The following is a 6344-nucleotide window of genomic DNA, read 5'->3' on the forward strand; positions in this document are numbered from 1 at the left end:
TGTATAAAACCTTGTGATTCTTTGATTTGTATCCTCATGGCTTATTCCTCTCAGGAACTGTCAGTTTCTTGTGTGTGTGCATGCAATATATTTAATTTCTTATTTTATTTTTTTTTAATTCATATAAAGTGGAGAAAATAGGTTTGGATCTGTTTGATCAATTCCTTCAGGTGCTAGTCTTCTTTAATTGCAGTATTGATTGCAGCAGGTGTAATGGGACCTGTGACTTCATATGACACTATGTCAGCCTTCAGAGGAAACAAAAGCTTTGGAAGAAAGTGGTTCAGGTTACTATTTATCTCATGACCCTATGAAAGTTGACATGTGTCATTAATAGTGACATGACAAAGATTCAGATTTCTTTGGCATAGCCTCTGCAAGTTAAGACTATTCTCTGAATCTTTATAGTCTTGAAATCTTTCCATGTACATTTCCCATGAGAATTTTAGTATTTCTTGAGTTCAGCAAGGTCAGATGAAAAGCAATCCCCCCCCCTTTCTTCTGGTTTCTGGTTGACTTTTTTGTTTTAGATAACAACCGGTGGAAGAATTGTGAAATTCTAAGAGCTCATAATTTAGTAAGGGAAATAAGCAATGGATACAAATAGTGGCAACCCAAGATGGTCTATTAGTGGCATATCTGAGACTAAGGCAGTTGGGAAAAGCCATTTCTGAAAGTGGACACGGGAGGCTGGTGGATCTGTCTCAGCCACTTTTTAGCTGTTTCCTCACTGGTGATTTGAGCAATAAATATAATCTATATAAACTTCAGTTTCTTCATGTGAAAGATGGGACTAATAATAATATTCATTTAATTAGGCTGTTTGTCAGCAGAAAACAAGACAGTATATATCTCTAGATAATCATATGCACTCAAAAAAATGTAAATGAAACATAATGCCTGCAGTAGAAGAAGAAGTTACTTTTACCTGGAATATTCAGAGAAGAAGCCAAGAAAAAGAGAGAACATAACTATAAGGGGTGTAAGGTTTCAAAGACTGAGATGATGGGAAATGCCTAAGTGATGGTTATCAGAGGTGAAAATGTGACACATGACCACAGGAAAGTGAATAAACTAGTTTGAGAGATATATAATGCTTCTGTATTTCAATGCCTCTTAAACTTTTCAAACCAAAAGACTCCTAAGGGCACAGGAAAACATGTGTCCCTAGGGAAGGGAACACCACCAATACCTCTTCCAATGCCACCTAGTAACAAACATGTATGAATGTTTGCAATTGACTTTGCTCTATGCTTTACATTCACTGCCTCAGTTTATTGGCAAAATAACTCTTGGAGATTGCATGAGTCTCACTGCATGAGAAAAGGAACATGAGGATCACAATTAATGAGTTAGTAGGTGATGGAACTGGGGACTCAGGAGTATGACTACAGGGCTTTCTTTCTAAACCATTCTGTATCCTGCCTCAGGAGACTTGATTCAGGGTGTCCAATTTTTTTGAAGTCTCTTATTTTATTATTATTATTTTTAAACCATGAAAATGTTGAATCCAATTCCATAATATATACATTTATTTTGATATAATGTTTTAAAATACTTTCTGTGCATATGTTTTCATCTATCTGTTCAGTGGGTTACACAGACTCGATTTCAGAAGCTCTGACAATTTTCAAGTGTCTCTTTTCAAGGATATTAAGATATAACCTTGAAAGAGCTTCTAGCAATTTTTAATTTGCTTGTTTGATGGTGCTTTTCACTATATAATTCCCAGCCAAGACTTTTGCTGCTTTGTTTGAAAAATGAAATAAAGAATCTAATGCTCTTTCTTCAACATTTGCTTGATTAATTTTAAAATTTTCTATATTTATAACTTTATGCAGTTATTAATTAAGGTTTTATGATAACAGAATAGCTTTGTATAAGACTTCCTTAAAGTTTTATGGTTTTTTTCAGTTGATGATTTATAATTAAATACTTGTCATGAGGAATCATGAATCTCCTCTGAAGAAAACTTGTAAATGGATTCCTAAACTTCAAATTTGGAGTCAAGTTTAGAGACATTGAAATATTTATTCTATGAAATTAATAAAGGATAATTTTAAAGGAGTTGTAAATATCTACATTACACAGGATTATATTCTAATTAAACTTATTAGCAGCATTATAGAAAAGTATTGTATTTTAGTTGCAAACAATTATATTAATCTATGTAATGTAGACTTACAATTCACAAATTATCTTCTGTTTGTACTTTAATGGTGAAGACCAAATACCAATTTGAATCAATTATGTTTAATATCTTGATTAGCAGCATATCTCTTGGAAAAAATAATAAAGTTTGCAAGATTTATGAAATTCAGACATACTTTAAAACCACAAATGCTTTCATTTCTTGAGAGCCAAAAATGAATGGAAATTAAGCTTAATGTATTAACTAAAAGCAAATAAACAAAACATATACCTAAATAACACTAATTTTGGTTCTAATTTAAGTAAGAACTTTAATATATGGAACTTTAACTCTTTAATTATGATATACCTAGGAAAGTGAATTATGATTAAATTCATATGCAACATTTCATAGTAAAGTTATAAGAAACAGGCCAGAAAAGAGAGACAAAAATGATTTAAAGAAATCATCATGCCTACAATACTGATTTTTTTCCTCTGGCATGTGGCCAAAACATTGTCTTTTCCAACAGGAATATAAGACTGATATTTTGGTTACAATTACATGGGAGATGTGTTTAAAGACAATACCCCAAAATATAATTGATTAATTGTTTTATTATTATTATTATTATTATTATTATTATATTTTTTCATTTAAGACAAGGGAATACATAAGGTACCTGGGTGGCTCAGTTGGTTAATTATCAGACTCTTGGTTTCAGCTCAGGTCATGATCTCACAGTTCCTGAGTTAAAGTCCCACATCAGGCTCTGTGCTGACAGTGCAGAGAATGTTTGGGATTCTCTGTCTCCTATCTCTCTCTGCCCATAGCCCTCTTGTTCTCTCTCTCAAGCTAAATAAACTTAAAAAAAAATTAAAAATGACAGGGAATACTTTATTCAAACCCATCAGAGAAACGGACAGCTTGGGTGTGAAAAAAAGCATTGTATTTTCAAGCATTGGTCAGTAATTGTATATGAGAGTATATACTGCTACATACAAATTAACTGATTAGAACACAACTTTTCAATGTTTAAAACAATAAACTTCCCTGCAAAAGCAGCACTTTTGGGACATTTTTAACTTCAGTATTTCTCTCCTTCTTCTTCACCCTCTTCTTTAACAGAAGCCATACTGACCTTCTCATAATTCTCAAGGGCAGCCATGTTATCATGGGCCTCAGAAAACTCTCCGTCCTCCATGCCCTTGCCTATATACCAGTAAACAAAGGCATACTTGTCATACATCACGTCAAACTTGTGGTCCAGGTGAACCCAGGACTCAGCAATGGCTGTGGTGTTACTCAGCATGTACAGTTTGCTGTACTTTGGCCAGTTCTCCACCAGGTACCACAGTGGGAGGCTGGTAATTAATACCAACTTTGAAGCCAGTGGAGCACCAATCCATACACTGGATTATACAGTTGGTCTTGATGGTGGCATTGGCATCACTGACATCTTTTGGAATCATGTCACCACAGAACAGCAGGCAGCAAGTCATGTATTTACCATGGCAAGGGTCACATTTCATCATCTGGTTGGCTGGCTCAAATCATGCATTAGTGATCTTTGCTACAGAAAGTTGTTCATGGTAGGTTTTATCAGCAGAGGTGACAGGATCATGTGTGGCCAGAGGGAATTGGACATGGGGATAGGATATCAGGTTGGTCTGGAATTCTGTCAGATCAACATTCAGGGCTCCATCAAATTTGAGGGAAAAAGTTATGGAGAACATAATTTGACCTGTTAACCTATTCAGGTTAGTTTAGGTTGGGTGTTCAATATCAAGATTTGTATGACAGGTGTAATAGATTGCCTCATTAGCACAGAGTGCTCCAGGGTGGTATGTGTAGTGAGGATGGAGTTTTAGGGTTCAACTACAGCTGTGGAAACGTGGGGGCTGGGTAAATGGAGAACTCCATCTTGGACTTCTTGCCATAATTGACATAGAGATGTTCCATCAGCAGGGAGGTGAACCTGGAACCAATTTCCCCTCCAAAGCTGTGGAAAAGCAAGAAGCCCTAAAGACCTGTACACTGGTGAACCAGTTTCCTAATTCAGTCCAAGACAAGGTTAATGATCTCCTTGCCAATGGTGTAGTGCCCTTGGGCATAGTTATTGGCAGCATCTTCCTTGTCTGTGATGAGCTTCTCAGGGTAGAAAAGCTGGCAGTAGGTGCCAGGTGAGAAGTCCATCAATGACCATGGGTTCCAAGTCTACAAACACTGCCCTGGGCACATGCTTACCAGCATCCATTTCAGTGAAGAAAGTGTTGAAGGAGTCATTTCCTCCCCCAGTGGTCTTGTCATTTGGCATTTGACTATGGGGGTGGATAGGACTATTGGTGTTCCAAGCAATAGAGCTCCCAGAAGGCATTGTCAGTATAGACACCAGCCTGGCCAACATGGATGGAGATGCATTCAAGCATCGTTGATCCTTTGCAGCTGTCAAGCAGATGGCAGAGAGGAAAACAGGAGATTGTTGCTTCTTACAGTGTGACTCCTAGGCAGTTAATATAACAAAACCTGCCAGAATATAGCTTATTAAATGAAATGTAAATTTTTTATTTTTAAATAATACTTTCTCTGTGTGGAAAGAGTAAAAATCTGATGGACCAATAATTTATGATAAGGTTATTTCAGTTCCATGAAATGTGAAGTGCTTTTTAAAAATGGTCTGCATCCTTGGGGCACCCAGGTGGCTCAGTTGGTTAAGCATCTGACTCTTGATTTCAGCTCAGGTAATGATCTCACAGTTCATGGCTTTGAGCCCCTCATCAGGCTCTGCACTAACAGTTCAGAGCCTGCTTGGGATTCTCTCTCTCCCTCTGTCTCTGCCCTCCCCCACTTGTACTATCTCTCTCTCTCTCTCTCTCAAAATAGGTAAATAAATGTAAATCTTAAAAAAATAATAAAAAAATAAAAATGGTCCACACCCTTGACGAGTTCAAGTTTAGCAACATATAAAAAATATAAGTAACTAAATTATATTATCATATTTATTACTGCCTACATATATCGTACAAGGGAATGAGTAGTGAAGCTTATTTGAGATCAGTAAGGCTTCACAGAGATGGAGCTTATATACGAATAAATGAAATATGATGAGATAGTCATCTAATGAATCTAACATGTGCAAACAACATATGCAAGAGAATAGAGAAACAAAGTAATATGATGTATTCAGAGGATGTGAATTTGGCATTTCCAGACGTTAAGAAGGGGAAGGGTTCGATGGATGGGTATGAGACTGCAGGGCAACTGTATCATAAGATGAGTCATAAGTTATAAGATCCTGGAGGTTTTATTATGTAGATGAGAAAATATCTTAGAAAAGTTTCTATGTCAGCTATTCAAGATAGGATAGTTCACACTACTAGTGTAGAAGAGGAATTCACTAGTAGTGAGCCAGGAGACAGGAAACTAAAAGGTTATTTTCACAGTTTGAATGATAAATTCAGTAATACCTAACCTAAGAGAGAGGTGGTAAAGATGAAGTAGGACAGATTGAAAGCCATTTCAGTATGATTTAATGATTAAATTAATACATATATATAGTGAGAATGGGAGAGTCAAATTAACTTCCAGGAATGTGGCTTTGGGGAGAAAGAAGATAATAGATTCAATTTGGGCATGTTGAATTTGAAGTTCCCATGGAGTACACAGGTTATATAAATTCAGTAGAAAATCATATATACAAGTTGTGACCTTGGAGAAAAGGACAGGGTCATAATAGTATATTGGTGGCTATCATATTCAAGGTCCCAAGAGGAAGCTTAGGACACATTCAATAATAATTAGAATAGTTTCATGAGGGTGCATTTACAAAGAGACGGATTGCAAAAGGATGGGCAGGATAAAGGAAACCAAAAGGATATTGAAGGAAGATGTTACTAACAGCAATAACTATTACATCTTTTAGACCTAAATAGATGAGAGAAAGTAAATTATACCTAAATCCAGATGTAAAGATATATAGGGTGAAAGTGGCCATCAAACAGTGTCCATCTGTTGAGGGGCACAGTCAGGCAGAGAGGAGATATCATAGGAGGGGAATACATAACCGGATCTGACTTTCTTCCTTCTCTCTAAACTTCTGCTGGTGATCTCCATTGGCCAAGCTGGTCAAAGGAAGACATAGTGCATGGAAGCTCATTGATATAGGACCTAAAGGTTTGCTTCTTAGGGCACAGAACAAAGTGAGAGAGCCAGG

The 6344-nt window shown here is 36.4% G+C and overlaps 1 pseudogene; it reads right to left on the bottom strand.

The window, feature by feature from the left end:
• Positions 1 to 3218: 3218 nt before the first annotated feature.
• LOC109254322 (tubulin alpha-1 chain-like) lies at positions 3219 to 4589 on the bottom strand (annotated as a pseudogene).
• Positions 4590 to 6344: the final 1755 nt, after the last annotated feature.

Source organism: Panthera pardus, unplaced genomic scaffold, assembly GCF_024362965.1.
Source record: "Panthera pardus isolate Hobbes unplaced genomic scaffold, ASM2436296v1 HiC_scaffold_16, whole genome shotgun sequence".
In the NCBI taxonomy this organism is placed as follows: Eukaryota; Metazoa; Chordata; class Mammalia; order Carnivora; family Felidae; genus Panthera; species Panthera pardus.